General features: G+C 36.0%; 1 long non-coding RNA gene across 3 annotated transcripts; it reads left to right on the top strand.

Moving 5' to 3' along the window:
- Positions 1-7,607: 7,607 nt before the first annotated feature.
- Positions 7,608-22,543, top strand: LOC122238007. 3 transcript variants are annotated; one of them, XR_006216923.1, is made up of 5 exons: positions 7,608-7,878; positions 12,020-12,231; positions 12,661-12,700; positions 19,855-20,026; positions 21,974-22,543. It is a non-coding gene; the product is annotated as an uncharacterized LOC122238007 (long non-coding RNA). The 3 variants fall into 3 exon arrangements; XR_006216922.1 differs by lacking the exon at positions 19,855-20,026; XR_006216921.1 differs by lacking the exons at positions 12,661-12,700; positions 19,855-20,026; positions 21,974-22,543 and having other exon boundaries at positions 12,020-12,295.
- Positions 22,544-23,331: the final 788 nt, after the last annotated feature.

The following is a 23,331-nucleotide window of genomic DNA, read 5'->3' as shown; positions in this document are numbered from 1 at the left end:
TATTACTTATATCTTCCTGGATCTGAGGAGGTTCATGGTATCTGTCAACTTTTATAATTTTTGCAATTTATTTTTTCCTTCTAACAAATATTCACTCTTGTAACCTAATTTTTTATTCATTATTTTTTATTCTTGTTTTTAGTGAAGTTTTCCAAAATTGTACAAGCTTCAGACCACACAAAACATGGGTCCCTCACAAACACAAATTTTAGGGTCTACTTAAATAGACCCTTTTAAAATATTTATTTATTTTGAGAGAGAGAGATAGAGAGAGCAGGGGAGGAGCAGAGAGAAAGGGAGACAGAGAATCCCAAGCAGACTGTGCACTGTCAGTGCAGAGCCCCATGTGGGGCTCGAACTCACGAACTGTGAGATCATAATCTGAGCCAAAACAAAGAGTGAGACACTTAACCTACCCCTACTTAAATAATATCTTATTGTGTACCACTGTAACGTGAAGCACACTTAAAAAATAATTAAACTTATTAACACGACATTCTGTTTGCTTCCTTCTAACAGAATAGTTCTGAATTACCAGCGATATCATTGATATAAAGCACTCTGAAAGGTAGTAAAAGCCAGATCAGTGCAAATTATTATCTTATTATCCTTTTAAATACAAGTATCTGGAGCTCTCAACATTTGTTTGATAACTATTTTTTATATGCTAGTAAATGCATGACATTCCTGAGGCAGTGGAGGGTATAAAGATGAAATATATCTAATGCTCGCCTTCACAGAGTTCGTAGTCTCCAGCATGAGAATACTGTAAACTGAGCATAAAATTAAGATACAAACTCTATGTCAGTGCTAAGAACTAAATTGTGCTCCTCCCCTCAAAATGCGTATGTTGAAGTTTCAACCCCCAATATGATGGTATTTGGAGATGAAGCTCTTGGGAGAGTAATTAGATTTAGATGAGGTCTTGAGGGCTCTCATGATACAGGTTTAATATCACTATAAGAGACACCAGAAAGTTTGTTCTCTCCGTCCTTTTCTCCACCATGGGAGGAAGACAACTGACTACAAGCCAAGAAGACAGTCCTCACCAGAATACAACTATGATGGCACCCTGATCTCAGGCTACCAGCCCCCAGAACTATGAGAAAATAAATTCTACTGTTTAATCCACCCAGTCTATGGTATTTTGTCAAGACAGCCTGGACAGACCAATACAGTTAGCAAATATCAGGGTTTTTTAAAATCATAAGCCACATTTTAAAAGTGGAGATCATGACCAAATGCACACATGCACGCACACATTTCACACACACACACACACGATACTTACACTTTCAATATGTTATATATCCTCTGTTTTCTATTCAAGTTCGTTTTGTAAAATTCTGGTCACAGCCCTATTAATTGATTTTACAACCTCCTAATGATCACAACCTGTCATTTGAAAAATACTATTCTATGTGACTATTTTGTCCTATTAAGTGTGGACTTAAAAATCCATTAATATAACCTGAATGAAAACCTCCATTAGATTTAATAAAGTTCAAACTCTATCGAGTGAAAAAAAAAAGACACCGAAATCCTAACAGACCTCTTCTGCCAATTATTCATCTACATTTTTTATTCATATACATTGTACTAGAGCAAAGACCTCAGCTGTTCTTCTGTATACATACATAACACATACATGCACAAGAACATAACGCACACTCACATGCTTCCACTCCCTGTATCTATATGTTAAATTTGATTGCTTTTTCAGTGACAACTGCAAGGAAGGCTCCCTGCAGCGAATCACAGGAGTCTGAGTGAAGGGGTTATTTTAGTGGTTCTTCACTATCCGAGAATTGCATTGAACCACAAGAGTTTTCTGACAGGACTTGGCAAGCTTTTCATTATATTCAAGATTGTTTATTCTGCTGGCAAATTTGTCGGAAAGGGGCTTGACGCTTTCCTAAACTACATTGTGTATGTTTGTGTGCATTTGTGCATGTGTGTGTGTGTGCACACATGTGCACATATATGTCAATATTCTAGAAAATATATAGACATAAATGGATATATAGAAATATTTTCTTAATTCTTTAATGGCAACATTTTTACCTGAGCTATTATAATGATCAATAATTATTTACTTAGAAAATACATTATGTTGATGGAATAATGCTAAAATACTACCTCCTTACTATGGTATTTATCTCTATTTAAAATGTATTTTCCAGCATCACTTTTGCATGTCGTAGAAAGTGATCCACTACAGTCATAGTGAAAACAGAAAGTATGTTTTAAAATACAAGAATATTGGGGCACCTGGGTGGCTCAATAACTTAAGTGTCCGACTTCAGCTCAGGTCATGATCTTGCGGTCCGTGGGTTCGAGTCCCATGTCAGGCTCTGTGCTGACTGCTCAGAGCCTGGCACCTACTTCAGATTTGTGTCTTCCTCTCTCTCTTCCTCTCTCTCTGTCCCTCCTCCCTTGTGCTCTGTCTCCCTCTGTCTCTTAAAAATGAATAAACATTAAAAATAAATAAATAAATAAAATACAAGAATACTGATCAGCTTCTATTTTTCCAGTAGGTAGTCAAAAGTTTTACCCCACTCATTTCCCTCTGCATATGATGGAAAAATGATACCATTGCCCCTCCTGTTAATTTTTTTTCTTGACCAGAATTCACCTGCATATTTCCTTACTTAGGTCATTTCAAGAATGGGCAAAATCAGTCCGAGGTAAGGGCATGATCAACAATGTAGGGGCATCCAAGAAAGGTCCCTGGTATAACTCATGGAATCATGCATAGCAGTCTGTGATAAAATTAGATGCTCCCAAACTCCCAGCTGATTAACCATGCCAGAATGCCATATAAATTAACCACAGAGATATTTAGTCAAGTGAGGGTCAGGAGATGAAAGGAGTGAAGGGATAAAGAAGGTGGGGGAAAATCAGAATTACAGATATATGACTACCTGTTGTCATTGGGGAGCATGCCCAATTTATCCCAATTTTAAGCCAATTTATGCTTTGTACCTATTAGCTGAGGGAGCACAAAAACTGTGCCATTGATAATTTCCTCACTTTAAAAATTACTAATAAAATCTAATTACTATATTTTCCAAATTTCCAAATCTCTATTTTTTTCTTCATCTCCCTAGTTTTTCTTTTCTATAATCCATATTTTCTATAAATCCCAACATTTTATTTCTTGCTCTTTCCAGTGTAACTCTTCCAGGCTTTCTAACTCTGCTACATGCTGTTCCCTCTGACTGTAATGTCTTCCCTCCCTTTGTGGCAGGCTACTATTTATCTCTGAAGACCAAGCTCAGATAATTCTCCTTCTGGGAATCCTTCTCTGACCACCCAGGCAGAATCACTCTCTACCTCTTACCTAGGCTATAATGGGTCACATTATAGTCTTTGGTCTTTCTCTTCTTCCTCTTCTATTAGACTACAAACTCCTTAAGAGTTGAGACTGTGTCATATTTATATTCCATCTTCAGTGTCTCTTATAGATTCTGGTTCTAGGGTATTGAATTGATTAACTAATTGATCCATTGATTAACATGTCTGTCCTAGGTGCTCTACTCAGGAGCTCTACTTTATTATGAAGCATTTGTCTCTGTCCTTTCTGAATTTTTCAAAATGTATTTATTAAAACTTCATGAGGTTACTTTGTACTTCTTTTGAAGTCTGTCTTTTTTACCTGAGATCTAAGCAGGCATCATGATCTAGTCTCACTTGAGAATTGTTATCATCAATGGTAGATGACACCATTCCCTGGAGTATGTCTGCATTATATTGGTTCCCTTGGATGATCAGAGACAAATTATTTTGAAAGTTTTCATCACCACTCATACCTTTATTTTCTAACTGAAGGACTTGTCTAGAAGAGCATATATCTCTAACAAGTCCTAGGCCAATAATAAAATCATGATGACTATTTGTCACAGTTGCTGTTGAACTTGAAGATGCTTTCTTTTCTAAGCCAGGCATCTCTGAAGATAAAACTTTTTAGCTGTTAATGGTTCCAGAATTAACATTATTTTCTCAGTAATCAGGGCCCAATGATAGAGGGATTGCTAATTGCTGATTCTCTGCATGTTTGTCCAATATGCCCTATCTGGAAGGAGAGAAAGTGCTCTTATACTTAGTATTTTTTATTATTTTTTCAAGGCTGAAATTTGGAACTATTTCTCCTGTAATAAAACTCAATTGTAATTTCTCTTTGTTTTGTGTGGAAAGCAAAGAGAAGTCTTTCCTTATCTTATATCTGGATATATACATATCAAAATACTAATCGAGTATAACTCCTAACAAAAGGAGCTTTGAAAAAGGGAATTTTATTCATTTTTCTTTCAATTCAGTGATGGAACATTTCAAAAAAGGAGCTCAGCAACTTTGATCCATGTTGTTTAACAAAAATAGAATTTACCGGTCTTAACTGTAGACCCATGAGAAAGAAAAGTTATTATTACATGTTAGCATTCCAGGGACCTCGAGCCCCATTTGAGAATTTTTCCATAGGGTCCTCTTTAACATAACTCCATCTATTTTTCCAGTAGAAAAATCAAGTTCTCAAATTTTCTGGAGAAACAATCCTTCCGATCTTTACCTAGAAGTAAGAAGAGGTTTATCCCCCAATCCCAATGGCTGACAATGAGATTACAGAACGGGCAATTTGGGTTCTAACACAGATTTTGTTACCTTGTCCTAGAGCTTCCTGATTCCTGATCTTATCTTCCTCTTGAAGAGCTCTTAGCACCCACTCCTCAGCATTCTGTTTCTCCTCCCACCTTCTGTTAAGGTCCTTAACATCTCATCATAATTATATCTTGAATCTCAGACTAAATCTAGAGACAGTTTCCTGATCCTGCATGTCATTCTCACGCACCTTCCATATGCCCTCAAATTACCATTGCTGCTGCCACAGAGAATTGCTAGGTTGAATACTGAATAGAAAGATTTCAGTAATCTAAACAAGGAATGAAGACCTGGACTGAGGCGTGGCAGTAGAAATGAGAGGTTCACATTTGCAAGACAGTTCAGAGTTACAATCAAAATAATTTGGTGCTGGGGCACCTGGTGGCTCAGTTGGTTAAGTGTCTGACTTTTGTTTTCCACTCAGGTCATAATCTTATGGTTCATGAGTTCAAGCCCCACATCGGGCTCCGTGCTGGCAGTGCAGCACCTGCTTGAGATTCTCTCTCTGCTCTTTCCCTGCTTGTGCTCACGTGCATTCTCTCTCTCTGAAAATAAATAAATACACTTTTGAAAAATTGATGCCTAATTGGGGAGGGGGTGATAGAAAGGGAAGAAGATATTAAGCAGAAATGGAAATCAGATAGCTCTTCTAGTTATTAGTTACTGCTTGAAAGGAAAGGGTGCCAGGGTGTGGGTGTGTGTGTGTGTGCGTGTGTGTGTTTATGCACATTTGCTATCATCGGGAATCTATCAAAACAGGAAGAACCAAGTGAAATTTCCTATATTAAGACCACTTTGACCTATAAAAATGGCAATTTCACTTGATTCAACCCAAAAAAGTAAACCCAGCAAAAGTCATTTGCATTGCTTCCCATCTTACTGGCATGTTCACAACTTTCTATCTCCAATTTCCTTCTAGGTTTTGTGTCCATAGAAAAACACGCAGTGGTAAGTAGTACAAGCCTCCTTAGGCCTCTAAACTACTAGCAAATCTACAGATGTTTTCTTTTTAATAATAATAATACTAGATAAGTGCACTTCCACAAAGATTATATCATATTATCCTCACACTAATATCCCCAGGGAAGATATTATCCTCATCGTACATATGGAAACAGGCTCAAAGAGGTTAAACAGCTTGTCTAATGACAAATGGAAAGTAATGACCTCTAAGGATTCTAGCTGCTAGTCTGCTATTCTTTCCACTTTGTGTGGATTGCCTATCTATGAAACAGAAAAAAAGGAGATTAGGTGTGCCTCCCATTAGCTATGTCTAAATCAGCAGAAATAAACCAACAAAACAAAACAAGGTCAGCTTTTATTCTCTAAATTGTGATCATCTTACATGGACTTGAATGCATGTAGCAGCTTAAAAATTATTAAAATTATTGCTATATCCCTTTTTCAAAATAATTATATCCACAGACCTCCTCTCACATTACATCCTGTAGAGAATGTCACTGTTGGGAAGATCATGAAACAGCCTCACAGTAAAGAAACTTTTCCTGTTCTTCTGCCCAAATTTGCCTTTCCTGGTGTTAGCTGCTTTCTCCTAATGACTGTCTAGAGAACATGCCCAGTGCATTTTCTTTGTTCCACAGAAGAAGCCGCAGAAGACTTTGGATTTTAATTTGAAAAATAAATAAATGCCCTTGAAAAGGACGGATGCACTCTCCCAAGGCTTCTTTCATTAATATGAGCTTCATGAAAGGCAGAGTTCAATAATGGGGTTCAAGGTTAGAGGCAGAAGACCACACAAACTTGGAGAAGCCTTAAAAAATTAGAGAGGAAAATGTGGTTTATTAGTTATACTAGTTACAGAATGAACAGCATATTGTATGTGCTGTGTTAGAGGTATGTTATGAATAACAAAAGCCCTGGAGCATTTACATATTTGTTTTCAGCAATCCTGGCAGTTGGACTTCACCATTCTATGCCTCTTTGCCAGAATCACTAAACACTGGTACATATGGCATCTGAAGTACCATATGCCATAGAAAATGTTAGCTGATGCCTATACTTCTATATTATATTTCTATTTCAGATTTTTGCAGTTTGAACAAAGAATAGTAGAAAAAACAAAATATTGGACAAGCAGTAAACAGTAAAGTGAAAAAAAAATGCCTTCAGAGAAAGCAAATAAAGGAAATGAATCTACCATGACTTAACATGGCTATATGGTAATGAATCAGATATGGGAAGTAATTGTTTTCTATGAATAAATTTAGATAGCCTTTCATTCTATTATTTTGGAGCTAAAGGCTGCAACGTGAATAGTGAGAGTTGACATATTTTTCTTATCTTATTCTTTCTGACATTTCTTGCTAAAATCATAATCTCCATTTGATTGAAATTAATTAACATGAAGGTTATAGTCAGTGGCATCTAAAATCTAGGTTAAAACAGAAAATTCAAATATTAGGAATTATTTTGCAATACTTATTTAGATTTTTGATTGAGATTTTTCAGCTAGCATCTAGGGATTTTTTGTTTTTGTTCTTAGACACAGAAAGACTCTAAAGTTAAAATCAACATAATTGAATACTTAGCTCTCTCAAAACAGAGAAACAAACAAAATCTCATAGCCAACTGTGATATTGTGATTTATAAAAAATATATATATTTGATCATTCAGATGGCCAAAATGTATTTCTCATATATATTTGGTCTTCATTCACAGTTCCTTGCTCACAGTTCCCAAAACCCTGGAATTCCCTGAGCTGTAAGAGTAATGGGAGCATCTTTTGTTATAATATTTGGTCTCTTATTCTCAGGCCCTGAAATTGCTTCAGAGCCATAAAGCTGAAAAAGGTATCTTGTTATTCACACAAACTCCTATTCTACCACAATTCATGTTAATAAAGGTGACTTCTGGAGCACCTAAGACTGGAACTGTTGCCAAGGGAACCAATTATGACCAGAGGGGTGGGACTTTTAGTTCCCCCCTGATTTCTGCAGAGGTGGAAGGGCTAAAGGCTGAATCAATCACGAACAGCCAATGAGTTATCAATCATGACCATGTAACGAAGCCTCCATAAAAACCTAAAAGAAGGGAATTCAGAGAGTTTCCAAGTTTGGGAGCCAGAATGAGTCCACATGCCATCAATGCCAGGAGCCAAGCTCCAAGACAGAAGCTCCTTTGCTCAGGACTCACCCATGTATCTCTTCATCTGGTTGTTGATTCATATACTTTAATATCTTTTGTAATAAATTAGTAATCAGGTAAGTAAAATGTTTTTCTGACTTCTGTGAACTGTTCTAGAAAATCATCAAAACCCAAGGAATGGGTTATGGGAACCTCTGATTTATAGCGGTTGTTTGGAAGTACAGGTAACAACGTGGGCTTGCAAATGGCGTCTAAAGTGGAAGGCATCTTGTGGGACTGAGCCCTTTACCTGTGGAATCTGATGCTATCTCCAGGTATTCCTGTACTCTAGAAACAATCCCACCCCAAATTGGAAGTCTGGTAACAAGATACCTCTTTCAGAAGTATTGTATGTTGCCCAATAAGATGCATAATTGTATGTGACATAGAATCTTAAGCTTTTCCTAAGAGTTTGTTCTGTATGGGGTCTATGAAGAGATCTATGTAAACTAAGGGCTGTATTTTTCATGTCCTAATCATTCCAGAACCAAGAATCCCAGGATCCCACACCTACCCAAAGAAACTAAATGTACATCAGGACTATTCTGTAATGCTAGCATGATTCCCTTGACAGAGCTCTAAACCTAAAACCATATATGTGTTTCCTAGGGCTTCCATGACAAATTAGTACAAACTCTGTAGCAAAACAACAGAAATTAGTTATTTCACTGTTCTGGGGGCTAGAAGTCCAAAATCAAGGTGTTGTTCTCTCTGAAAGCTCTAAGGGAGAAAACTTCTTGGTCTCTTCCAACTTCTAATGGCTCCAAGAATCCCTTAGCTTGTGGCTACATAACTCCAATCTCTGCCTCCCTCTTTCCATGCCCTTCTCCTCACCTTTGATCATGTCTCTCTTCTGTGTGTCTCTTATAAAAGGGACCCTTGACACTGGATTTAGAGCCCATTCACATAATGTGGATGATTTCATCTTCAAATCCTTAACTTAATTACATCTGAAAATCTCTTTTTCCAAGTAAGATCACATTCACAGATTCTAGGGACTAGAATGTGGATATATTTTTTGGAGAGCAGCAGCATTCAACCCAATACAACCCGTTCTCTGCCCCCTAAAATTCACATCTGTCTCACATGTAAAATATATTCACTCTATCCCAACATCCTCCAAAGTCTCAACTCATTATAGCATCAATTCTAAGTCCCAAACCTCATCTAAATATCATCAGCTCAAAAGTTCCAAATCTCATCATCTACATCAAGTATGAGTTACATTCTGAATATGATCCATCCTGGGACAAAATTTCTTTCTGTGGACATGTAAAACAAGAGAAGAAGTTGATTGTATTTTAAAATACAATGGTGGGGGGGGGGGAACCTGGGTGGCTAAGCTGGTTAAGTCTCTGACTCTTGATTTCAGCTCATGATCTCACAGTTCATGAGATCAAGGCCTGACCTGGGCTCTGTGCTACAGCGTGGGGCCTGCTTGAGATTCTCTCTTGCTCTCTCTCTCTGCCCGTCCTCACACATATGAGGCTCTCTCTCCCCCCAAGATAAATAAATAGACTTATAAAATAATAAAATTAATTAAAATAAAATAAAATAAAATAAAATAAAATAAAATAAAATGGTGGGATAGGCATAAACATTAGACATAGGATAGACATTCCCATTCCCTAAGGGAGTAAGAGAGTCATTGCAAGGAATAAAGGGGTCACTAGTCCCAGGTAAGTTTGAAATACATAATGAAAAATTCTGTTAAGTTTTAAGGGCTGTGAATAATACCCTGTCTTAATGCTCTGCCCACTAAGACTCCATAGGCTTCTGTACAACCAACCTGCAGTGGCTCTACCCTTGGAATCATTATTACTTTTTCCTGAAGGGTAGCATATGTTTGCAGTTGCAATTTCCTGCTTGAGTAATTTTGGAAGCCCAACAGCTTTCTCTCATTATGTCCTGTTTCTGTCCCTTTCAGTCCAAGTTAGCAGTGTTCCTGCTGATATAAGATTCTCAAAAGACATGTGGGTCTCTCATGTATGTCACAGGGTCTACAGTATTAGATATTTCCTGGATAACCCCATCACTCCTGCCTTCTACCCAGATGATTGAGTGGATCCATGAGTTACACCCTAATTGTTTCAGCAAGTTAATCAAGCCATATACTCGGTCTTCTCTCTCCAGAACACACTTTCTTGATAGTGAATTTCCTAATGTTAGCATCCTTTGCAATCTGGATAGACCAAGAACTTCCAAAATCAAGTGCTGGCTCCTTTTTCCTCACAGCTTCTTCCTTAATTTATCTCTTTCCTCTAGCATTATACTAAGCAGAAAGAAAATACCAGCCTGAATCTTCAGTACTTTGCTTGGAAACTCTTCTGCAACATATTCAATTACATCATTTACAATTTCTGTTTTCTCCACAACTGTAGAGCACAATGCAGCCAAGTTTTATACCACTATATAACAATTCCTCCAGTTATATATAAAATTCCTTCAGTTTCCAATAATGTGTTCCTCTTTTCCTTCTGAATCTTTACCAGAATTGCCTTTTCGACCAACTGTCTCCTCAAGGCAATCTAGATTTTTCTACTATGTGCTCAAATTTCTTCTAGCCACTACCCATTACCCAGTTGTTATATACCCAGAGATGGCCTCTGTGCATTGTCTTCTATGCTGTTTACTTCTTAACAGCAGACTGTGACTCATTAGCTCAAAATCCCACCAGTGTCAAACTCAAATTTTCACACAACCAACTGTTCTAAACTTACCCCAAATAAGCAGATTTTTTAGCCATGTATAGCTTGCCTGCTTTGCTACCCCATACAATTACATACATGTATTAGCCACAGACAAGATAAAGACCCTAAAGTGCTGAAACTCTTCAGAACTCTCTGACCTAGAGAATCCTCCTGTCGGGCTGCTAAATGACCTCACCTCTCCTACCTGCCAACCCTTACAAGTTCTCTTGCCCTCTTCCAAGTGATGGCCCCCATCTGTGGCCTCTGGACAGTCTCATGCTCAAACTCACCAAAGCGTTGCCCAAATAAAGGCTGTTTATTAATCCAAGTTATATTTTTTCTTTTATCAAGCATGCTTTTGACATTATGATTAAGAACACTTTGCTAAATGCCACATCATGAGGATTTGCTTCTATATTTCTTCTACAAGTTTTATAGTTTTTGGCTTTACATGTAGAGCTGATCTATTTGCATGAATATTGGTATAAAGTGTGAAATTTAGTTGTTTTCTTTTGGAAAGGTTTTTGGTGTTTTTTTGTTTTTTGGGGTTTTTTTTGGGATATGAACATCCAATTTTTCCAACGCTATTTGTCGATACAACTGTTCTTTCCCTATTTAATAATTTTTGTACTTTTGCCAAAAATCAAATGGTTTTATTTCTATGGGTCTATTTCTGTATTCTCTATCCCGTTCTTTTTGTCTCTTCTTTTGCCAATACCACACTGTCTTGATTGCTGTAGCTTCATAGTAAGTCTAGAATTCAGGTAATATAAATTCTCTAAATTTATTCTTCTTTTTCAAAATTGTTTTAGCTACTCTATTCCCTTTGTCTTTCCATATAAATTTTATAATCTAGTCTATATCTACAAAATATCCCCCTGTAATTTTGATAACTGTGTTATATCTATACATACATTTAGGAACAATTGACAATTTTCTTACATTGAGTATTTCAATCCATAAGTAAGGCATATCTCTCTATTATTTAAATTTTCTCTGATTTTTTTTGGTCAGCATTTTTGTTTTTAGCATATAAATACTACACAGTTTGGTTAGATTTATTCATAGGCATTTCCCCTTTTTGTCAGAAACTTCTTTAAGTTTAAAAAAAAATTGGTATCTAATAGTTCATTGGCAACATGCACAATGATTGTTTTGTGTACTGACCTTATGAAGTTGTGTTCAGTGACCTTGCTTGACTCATACATTTGTCCTAAAATTTTAAAAACAAATTCCTGGAAATTATTTATGTTGGAAATAATGTTGCCTACAAACAGGGACAGTTTATTTCTTCCTTTCCACCCCAAACATCTTTAATTTCTTTTGCCTGACTTAGTGAAATGGCTAGGACTGCCAGGATGATGTTCAATAATAATAATGAAAGTGGACATTTCTGCCTTTTACCAGTCATAGGAAACATTTAAGTGCAGCTCTTTCTTCCCATGGGTCCTGTTCCTGTACTTTAATAAAGCCATTCTTTTTGCACCAAAAATATCTCAACAATTCTTTCTTGACGGTTCATTTCCAGACCCTAAGCCACATCAAATCACATTATTTTGGTGCCCAACATTCAGCCTGAGTCTTCTCATCTGGACTGCGACCCTCAGTGCAAACTTGGAATATAGTGTGACTGCTAACATGCCTTCTCGTTGCCGTGAATCTGTGGAAGACCTCAAACTTCTCTTCAAATGACAATGAAGGACTAGAGCACGTCACTTGGCACATGGAAGCTCTTAATAAGTACACACTCAAAGACCTAAATTACACTCAAAATAGCACTCCCCTATTAAATACTAAAGTAACACAAATGCTTAATGCAGTTTTTATAAAATAAAATGGCATTAGATATTTTAACTGCTGCACAAGGTGGAACATGTGCTATCATAAAAACAGAATGTTGTGTATATATTCCAGATTATCACAAAAATGTAACAGGATTGTTAAAAGATATAAATACTCCAATTGGTGCTTTTTATATGATCGATCTGTCTCTCTCTCTCCCTCTCTGTCTGTCTCTGTCTCTCTTCTTTAGTGATTGGTTAAACTCCTGGAGTGGAGGAAAATTTTGGTCAATGATGAAAGGCTTTTTTTTTTTTTATTGGGCTTTATTTTCCTCATAATATTATGAGGAATAATAATAATATTAACCTTATTTGTTTTCTTTTCCAGTGTCTCCCTGCCTGGTGCCTAGACTCCTTCCCTGCATTTGGTAACTCCTATATATAAAAATTCCCCAACTGACCAATGTTGAGCCATAGGTAGGGAAAACTCCATGCCCCTACTCAGCAGGAAGAAGTTAGAGAAGATAAGACTTTCCACTCTCAACAACCTTAAAGATTTAAGAGTCAAAATTGTTCAGAGGGGACTGACGTGGAGAACAAAAGCAAAAGAAAATGTGGATAAAATTAAATCTCCTTACAACTTGCAGCCCATTGACAAATACTTGAGACAGGCAGAGTATGACATTCCTCCAGGAACTCCCAACTATCTCAATGCCTTCCTAGAGGGAAAACAACAACAACAACAAAAACCTTAACTTGACAATAGTCAGCTATACTATAAGTCTTCTTTAACATATGAAAATCTTTTTGGAAACTTCCTTTATCTCTACCCCTCCCAACTTAAAAATATAAAACCAATCACTCCTCACAATCCCAGTGCAGCTCTTTCTGTCCAGGGGTCCTGTCCCTGTACTTTAATAAAACTACCTTTTTTGTACCAAAAAAAAAAAAAATCATAGGAAACATTCTATCACCAGCAAGTACAATATTAGCTGCAGATTCTTTGCAGTTGTCTTTTATGAAAAGTTCTCTATTTCCAGCTTGCAAAGAATTTTTATCAAAAATGGATGTTGAATTTTATCAAATACTACGTAAGGATCAAGTGACACAATTATGTGGATTTTTCTTTGTGAAATTGTTAATAAGGTAGATTAAGTTGATTAACTCTCAAATATTGAACCAGCCTTGCATTTCTTGGATAAATCCCATTTTTCTTTAGTGTCACTTTCATTTTCTGGATGGTTGGATTCAACGTATTAATATTTTACTGGGGACTTTGTGTCTATGTTCTTGAGAGCTATTGATCTGTGAAATATTTCGGTTTGGTTTTTTCCCATATTTGACTTGGTTTCAGAACATTGTCTCATAAAATTAATTGTGATATATTTCCCTCTCTTTTATTTTCTGAAATAAATTGTGTAGAATTACTGTTAAGTCTCCTTTAAACATTTAGCACATTCACCAGTTAAGCCATGTAAGCATGGAGATTTCTTTTTCAGAAAGATTGTTTTTGTTTTTGTTTGTTTGTTCCTATGATTTCAGCTTCTTAATAGTTATAGTACTGTTCAGGGTATCTATTCTATCTTGGGTGAGTTTTGGTAGTTTGTGGTTGTCACAGAATTGGCATTTCATCTAATCTCATAGATTTGTCCATCATTTTATAGTCAGCCTTTTCCTTCTCAGTCTTGCTAGAGGTTTCTCAATTTTATTAATCTTTTCAAAGAACCAGCTTGTGTTTTCATTGATTATAATTTCTATTTATTTTTTAAATTTCTTTTATTTCTATTCTTATCTTATTTTCTTCTCCTTCTTTTGGGTTTATTTTCCCTTTTCTAGTTTAAAGCAGAAGCTTAGACTATTGATTTGAGACTTTAATCTTTTTTAATGTAAGCATCTAATGTTATAAATTTCCTCCTAAGTACTTTAACTCTGTCCCACAAATCTTGTTATGCATTTTTATTTTCCTTCATTTCAAAATATTTTCTAATTTATCTTAAAATTCCCAATTTGATGCATGGACTATTTAGAAATGTGTTTAAATTATAAATGTCTGGAAATTTTCCTATTTGTTTCTTGCTTACTATCTTTCTGATATCTGGTTTTTCCTTAGTAACCATGTACATATGGAAAGAAGTATTACTACTGTTGTTTGGATGAGTGTTCCAGAAGTTAAAATTAAGTCCCACTGTTTGATGGTGATGTTCAATTATTCTACACCTTTGTTTATTTTCTTTCTATTCATTCAACTATTACTGTGAGAGTTTTTTCATCTGCAATATAACTGTGTAATTGCTTTCACTTTTGTCATATGTAATATAAAGCACTGTTATTAGGTGGATACAGATTTAAGACTGTATGAATTATTGATAATGTGTCTCTTTTATCATTATGATAAATGATCATTTTTTATCCCTGGTACTTTTTAGCTATGAAATCTATGTGAGCTATTCACATAGCCACTGTAGCTTTCTATTGATTAATGTTTTCAGGTATTATGTTTTATCTTTTTTACTTTCAATCTATGTCATTATATTTGCAATGATTGCTTTGTGATAGCATAAATTTGGTTCATGTTTTTGTTTTTTTTTTTTTCTTATCCATTCTGACCATGTCTGTATTTTCTATTGATGTGTTTAGGCCATTTGCATTTAACGTGATTAGTGATATGTTTGCATTCAGGTCTGCCACTTTATTATTTCTTTTTGTTCATTTATCTGTTTTTTGTTACTCTGTTTTCCCTTTACTGACTTCTTTTGGGTTATGTAAACATTTTTGGGTATTCATTTCAATTTATCTATTATGTTTCTGACTATCTCTCTTTGCATAGCATTTTTAGCAACTGCTCTAAGGATAGGAGATAACTAGTCATCTTTTCACAGTCTACTTAGAATGAATATTTCACCAGTTAAAGCAAAATATAGATATATTACCACCACAGGTGTCTCTTTAGTCTCTCCCACAATGAAAATTCTATCAGAAAATGTTTCCTCACTTTGTGTTGAGTTGTGGTAAGATATACATAAAGTTTACCATCTCAACCCTTTTTAAGTGTACCATTCTGTGGAATTAAGTTCATTCACATTATTTTGCAATCTTTATCTATCATCAGAACTTTTTCATCACCCCCAAATGAAACTCTATACCCCATTAAACTGTAACTTCCCTACCTTCTCCCCCAACTATTCTACATTTCTTCATGAATTTGACTGCTCTAATTAACTCATATAAATAGAGTCCTAGCATATTTGTTCTTTTATGTCTGGCTTATTTCCCTCAGCATAAGTTTTCAAGATTCATCCAGGTTGCAGCTTATATCAGTACATCATTACTTTTTAGGGCTAAATACTATTCCATTCTCTGAATATAAAATAATTTATCAATTTGTCAGTTGACGAACATTTGGATTGTTCCCACTTTTTAGCTGTGATGAATAATGCTGCTGGATGACATAACTCTATGTTTAACTTTCTGAGAAACTGTCACATATTTGTTAACACTTGTTATTGTCTGTCTTTTTTTACTAGAGCCACACTAGTCTGTGTGATGTAGCATTTCATTTAAGTTTTCATTTGCATTTCCCCAATGAATAATAATGTTTAGCATCTTTCCATATGATTATTGGCCACTTTCTATCTTCCTTAGAAAAATGTCTATTCAAATCCTTTGGTCAATCTTTCATTGGGTTATTTAATTTTTTACTACTGAGTAGTAAGAGTTCTTTCTATACTCTAGATACAAGACCCTTATCAGATATACGATTTGCCAATTCGCAACTTATCTATTTTTTTTCCTCTGTTGTTTGTGATTTTGGTGCCATGTCATAGAAACCTTTCCCAAATACAAGGTCATGAAGATTTTACCCCTATGTTTTTTTCTAACAGTTTTCCAATTTTTGCTCTTACATTTAGGTCTTTGATCTGGTTTGAGTTAAATTTTGTATATGGTGTTATATTATAAGGAATAATTATATTACTTAAAATGAGTTTTTCTGGTGATCAGTCAGGTATGGACACAAAATAAAAGCATAGAGAGATGTATATACTTTAAAGATACTTCTTATACTCACAAAACAGTGAGTGATAAGAGAAAGACATGGCACACCACTCAGGGGGCTATGTGGGAATAGCTCCCAGAGAGCTGGTTTAACCAAGCAGGCTTGTATTTTTCTCTAAACACATGGAATATGGTACCCCATAACCTTCTGGCCTCCACTATTTCTGCTGGGAAGTCAGCTCTTAATCTTATTGAGGTTCTCTGATAAGTGACATGTCATTTTCCTCTTTCTGCCTACAAGATTTTCTCCTTTCCTTTGACTTTCACCATATTTACTATGATGTGCCGATTATGGGTCTCTTTTCATCTATCCTACTGAAATTCATTGAGTTCCTGGATGTGTAGGTTATTGATTTTCAACAAATTTAGGGATTCTTCAGTTATTATTTCTTATTTTTCTTCCTCTTTCTTCTTCCTTCTGGTGATATTACTACTATTATACACACTTTGGTACACTTACGTATGGTGTCCCATACTTTTCTCAGGCTCTGTTAATTTTTCTTCCTTCTTTTTTTCTCTCTGTTCATCAGCTTATACACTCTCTATGAATTTATACTGAAGTCTACTAATTATTTCTTCTGCCAGTTCAAATCTACAGTTAGGCCTTTCCAGTGAATTTTTTTATCTCTGTTATTTCACTTTTGAACTACAAAGTTTCCATTTCTTTTTTAAGAAAATTTATATCTCTTTCCTTATATTATTTGATATAACATTGTCATTATACCTCCCTTTACATTAGTCATGGTTTCCTTCAGTTCTTTGAGCATAGTTGTAATGGGTACTTTAAATATTTAAACATTTTAAATATTTTTCTGTTCAATCTGACATCTGGTCATTTTCACAGGCATTTTCAGTTGCCTACTTTTTATCCAGTATATGGGTCATACTTACCTGTTCCTTTTCATGCCTTGTAGTGTTTTAATGGGAACTAAACAGTGTAGACACCTCATTGTAGCAACTCTGGGAATTAGTTCCCTGCCTCAGGTTTGCTGTTATTACCCTCCCTCCCAAACATACACATAGGCACACACATACAATATTAAGCCTCTGATGTTCTGTGATTAGGGTGGCACAGCCTATAGTTACTCGGAATGACAGTGGTACAAGTAAGATTCTCTTCCACATTTTCCTGACCACATCCAGGTGCTAAATTCTAATAATTCCTGGAGTATTGCCCTAATGTTTTCAATAGCGCCCTCACATTTTCTAGAAATTAAAAAAAACAGTCCTAAAATTTGTCTGAAACCACAAAAGATCCTGAATAGCCAAATCCATCCTGAGAAAGAAGAACAAAGCAGGAGGCATCACACTTCTTGATTTCAAACTCCATTACCAAGCTATAATGATCAAAACAGTATAGCGACGGCATAAAAACAGACTTATAAACCAATAGAACAGAATATAAACCCATGCATATACTTCATCTAACCTTTGACAAGGGTGCCAAGAACACACAATGAAAGACAGTCACTTCAATAAATGATTTTGGCAAAACTGGATATCCACATGCAAAAGAATGAAATGGACCACAAACTTACACCATTCACAATAATTTCAAAATGGATTAAAGGCTTAACTGTAAGACCTGAAACCTTAAAACCACTTGAAGAAAACATAGGTAAAAAGCTTCCTAACATCAGTCCTGGCAGTGATTTTTTGGATATGATACCAAAAACAAAGGCAAGAAAAGCAAAAATAAATACTGGGGCTATATCAAACTAAAAATCTTCTGTATAGAAAATAATGAAAAGATAAATTAAAAGGCATCTTACAAAGTGGGAGAAAATATTTGCAAACCATCTAGCTGATATTTGATCAATAACCAAAAAGAGAAGGAACTCATCCAACTTAGTAGCAAAAAAATTAATAATCTGATTTAAAAATGAAGAAAAGACCTGAGAAGATAGGTACACAAAAAAAGATGCTTAAGAGGCAAACACATGAAAAGATGCTCAACATCACTAATCATCAGAGAAATTCAAATCAAAACCACAATGAGATATCACCTCACACCTGTTAGCATGGCCATTATCCAAAAAGAAGAAATAACAAGTGTTGGCAAGGATGTGAAGAAAAGTAACCTTTGTATGCTCTTGGTGGGAATGTAAATTGGTATATCCATAATGGAAAACAGTATGGAGGTTCCTCAAAAAATTGAAAATAGAACTACTATAACATCCAGCAATCGTACCTCTAAGTAAATATCCAAAGGAAACCATCAGTATTGCAATGGTTATAATATTGCATCAGTATATTGCAAGATATCTGCACTCCCATGTTCACTGCAGTCTTACTTACAATAACGCAGATATGGAAACAACTAGTCTCTGTCAATGGATGAATGGATCAAGAAAATGTGGTACACACACAGATGAAAAAGAAAAGAAAAAGGAGTATTATTCATCCATCAAAAAGAAGGAAATCCTGCCATTTTTGACATGATGAACCTGGAAGATATTATGCTAAGTGAAATAAACCAGAAGAGAAAGACAAATACTGTATAATTTCACTTAGATAATTTTAAAAAAATCAAACTTGAGGCACCTGCCTGGGTCAACCAGTGGAGTGTATGACTCTTGATCTCAGGGTTGTGAGTTTGAGCCCCATGTTGGGTGTAGAGATTACTTTAAAATAAAATCTTTTAAAAAATAAAAAAATAAAAAAATTAAGAAGGCCAAACTCATAAAATCAGAGACTACAATGGTGGTTGCCAGGGGCTGTTGGCAGCAGGGGTGGGGAGGGCGGGTGTTGCAAGTAGGTGAGAATAAGGAAATAGGGAAATGTTAATCAAAGGATACAAACTTATAAGATGAATAGGTTTTGAGGATGTATTGTACAGCATGGTGACTACAGCTAATAATACTGCATTGTATACTTGGAATTTGTAAGGAGAGTACATCTTAATAAACATTCTCACCTAATTAAGTAAGTATATAAGGTGATAGATGTATTAATTAACTTGATTATGGTAATCATTTCACACTGTATATGTATGTCAAATCACCACCTTACATGGCATAAATATATAGAATTTCATTTATCAATTAAAACTCAATAAAGCTGGAAATAAAGGAAAAAAAAACAGCAGAATTATTCTACAAACTGATTCAATCATATTGTAGCTCCTTGGAAAGAATAGTTTCTGAGTTCAGTGTTTGATCTCTGTGCCAAACCCAGGAGGACTCCTCCCAACTCTTATTCCCAAGTTCATTCATACAAACTAGCTGGCTTACAGTCTTGACTATACTAAATCCCCTCCAATTACCTTTTGTCACAACTTATACTGTTGTATTGTTATTGTTGTTTTTAAGCCATCTCTGTGCCCAACATGTGGCTCAAACTCACAATCCTGAGATCATGAGTCACCTGTTCTACTTGCTGAGCCAGAGAGACACCTCACAACCTATACAGTTCTTGAAAGTCACCCTTAGGTTTAAACTTCACTACTCTATTACAAATGAAATCAATTCTTTCAGGAAGAGATAAGTAGCTATCTGCTTCATGACTGGTTCCCCCCCTCCACCCACAGGCAAAATTTCTGAACTAGGTCTCCTGGGGTAGGGCCAATGACAAGCTTCTGAGTGACACCAGGGCCCCACGATTCCCAAAGCACCATACCCAAAGTAGAACCTCTATTCCACAAGTAAGGCTTAGGCAGAAGAAGGAAGTTCTGACCTCCTGACCACACTCACCTGAGACAGGTAAGCTAGGGGCAAGATTAGAAAAGCAGAAATCTTGCTCTTAATTGAAAAAACAAACAAACAAACAAACAAGCAAAAACAAAAAGAAATCCTCCAGTTCGGATCTGGAGGATAAAGTGAGCCCTATGTTCTTGGTTGTAGCAGTCTGCAGTTGAGTCTATGCCCCACTGAGTTGGTAAGAGGCAGGAAGGAAGTGCTCTTGGTTCAAATACAGACTTTAATTGATCCTACCAAATTTTCATAGATTTTCTTGAATATACCTTTCTTCATTTGCTATTTGCCTTCAGGCGGTCCTTTAAAGGACTATTTTTTGTATATATATATAATTTTCACTAGTTTCACTGGGGGATGGTTCAACAGAGCTCCCCATTCTGTCATGTCAGAAGTTGGTCTATTTCAGTTACCTGTATTGTTTAGTTGTATATGGTACTTACAAAAGTATTCATGCTTGCTTCTCACTAACTTTTCTAGAGTTAATTTGTTTCTCTCCACTGAAATAATGACTGCTAATTTTTTTTTCCTAAGTAACGTATTTTTTTTAATTTAATAATTTAAATTCAAGTTCATTAACATACCACGTAGTACTGGTTTCAGGAGTAGAACCCAGTGATTCATCACTTACATATAACACCTAGTGCTCATGCCACCAAATGCCCTCCTTAATGCCCATCACCCATTTAACCCATCCCTCCACCTACCTCCACTCCAGTAACCCTCAGTTTGTTCTCTGTATTTAAGAGTCTCTTATGGTTTGCCTCCCTGTTTTTTATCGTATTTTTCCTTCACTTCCCCTATGTTCATCCGTTTTGTTTAATTCCACATTATGAGTGAAATCATATGAAATTTGTCTTTCTCTTATTTCAAAACTTATAATACACTGTAGTTCCGTCCACATTGTTGCAAATGGCAAGATTTCATTCTTTTTAGTCACCAAGTAATATTTATACCATATCTTCTTTATTCATTCATCAGTCAATGGACATTTGGGCTCTTTCCATAATTTGGCTATTGTTAATAGAGCTGCTACAACATTGGGGTGCATGTACCCCTTTTATTCAGCATTTTTGTATCCTTTGGATAAATATCTAGCAATGCAATTGCTGGGTCATAGGTAGCTCAATTTTTAATTTTTTGAGGAACCTCCATACTGTTTTCCAGAGTGCCTGCATCAGTTTGCATTCAGTGACTGCTAGTTTTATTATCAGTACTCTCAATTTCTCAAACTCTTAGTTTCTAGAAATTCAGAAATGAGGCTTTTGTTTGTTAATATCCAGAGTGAACACTGAAGACTGTGATACTAGTTATAATATCTATCTAAAATTACGGAAGAAAATAGGTGTCTCTACCACTGTCCTCTTTTATCATTTTATCTCTGGGTTGGTTAATTCAGGTTTAGGAGGAAAGGATAGGGATGGCAAAGTTGGAAAGAGGAAAAGTTACTGCAGTCTGAAGTCCACAAAGACTCTGAACTTATGGGGAGAAGTTAGTAGGACTTCCTGTTGCTGTGAGGTTGATATGTTATGAGGTAGTCACCTTTTGCTGAAGCCTGGCTGGCTTCCTTGAAAGTAACAGTCAGCAAGTGACTAACCAGGCCTAGCAAGACTGATCCTGACACAGGAAGCCACAAAATGATGAGAGACCTGGGGATGCCCAAAGGAAGTTCATAGGGCGTACTCTCCAATTATTCTAGGTCTTGGCTTGCAAAGTCTGCCAAGACCTCAGGAAATCTTTCATGAGTGCCAGTAGGAACCTTTCAGCCAAAGTGCTGTGAAAGATGATTCTTAAAAACTTGGATGCTTACGTTTGCAAAGCCTGTTTTTACTCTCAGTTGAAAAAATGTTTGCGGAGAGGGTTCTCTGAGAATCTTATTTATGACTAATAACAATTGTGTGCTGATTATTCTCCATTTGTCTCCTTGAGATTCAGTCTGTATCCTTCTATGCCTAGCTCGAAGTCCTCAGAAGCTGAGCCACGCAGACTCATCACCATGTTCCAACACCTTGCCACCTAGTTTCCTGTTGGGTTTGGCCAATGGAAGATATCAACATGAAACCGGAATGTTTGAGAAGAGAGAGACTGGCATTCTTTCCTGCTTCCTTTTTGCTATACCACTTGCTCTCTGGCAGTAGCTGTATCTCTATTTCACTGGGCCACTCCTTCACAGTTGCAGTCCAGAAACACTAATTTCTCTCCAAAGAGTTTCTTACTAAGCTGTTTCTGTATGCTTCATCATCTCATTTATTCCCATAACTATGCCCACATCTTTTTAAATAGTCTCTTCATTTGGACTGAATTGTTTCCTGCTGGGTCCCTAACAATTACTACATTTTAAAACCTATTGGGGTGTCTGGGTGGCTCAGTCACTTGAGCATCTGACTCCTGATTTCAGCTCAAGTCATGATCCCAGTGTCCTAGAGATCCCATGTCCCAGGGATCCCATGTCTCAGGGATCTGACCCCATGTTGAGCTCCATGTTGAGCATGGAGTTTGCTTAAGATTCTCTCTCTCCCTCTGCCCCTCTCCCCCACTCATGTGCTCTCTCTCATGAAATAAATAAAATAAAATAAAATAAAATAAAATAAAATAAAATAAAATAAAATAATAAATAAAGCCTATCTAAGCCTCACCATAACCCTGCAAGATACTATTATTTCCCATTTATAGATTAGGACATATGATTCAGACAAGTAAAATGCCCAAAGTCACACATCTAGTAAGTATCAGAGTTGGTATTAAAACTCTAGTCCTAAAAAAATCCATGTTCCTTTTTCCATTTAAGTTTGTAAACAAATTCTATTTATGCTTTTTTCCAAAGGTTAATTTTATTTAAATATAAACAAGGTTTTATATCAACTGTTTTATGAATATATCAATTAAGCTTGAGCCCTTATTCTGAAACATAATTTGATTAAGTTCACAAATCACTAATTCAAGTACAGTATCCCTAACTGATAAGCTTTAATAACTATAATGAGAACAAAAGACTCTTATTTAAAACAATGATAAAACCTGATAATCTGCTTTTGCCTGGTGCTAATTTTAAGTCTTCTTTGCCTTTGACTTTTTGGCAGACACCCTGCATTACAACTCCATTACCATTCCTAGTTCCCTTATCCTCATCTTTCTGCACTTTAGAGGCTAATTTCCCCAGACTCCTTTGCGGGTATCTGTAGGCAAGTGACACAGGTCTGGCTAATGAAAAATGAAAGTTTTTCCTTCACTGATAAAAGGAAAGAACTACTTTTCTCTGCCCCTGTCCCTTTCTTCATGCTTAGAACAATGGTGTGATGTCTGGATAATTATAG

The sequence above is a fragment of the Panthera tigris genome, chromosome B1, assembly GCF_018350195.1.
Source record: "Panthera tigris isolate Pti1 chromosome B1, P.tigris_Pti1_mat1.1, whole genome shotgun sequence".
NCBI classification, from domain to species: domain Eukaryota; kingdom Metazoa; phylum Chordata; class Mammalia; order Carnivora; family Felidae; genus Panthera; species Panthera tigris.
The sequence above is the reverse complement of the archived record's forward strand: the minus strand, read 5'-3'. Positions and strand labels throughout refer to the sequence as shown.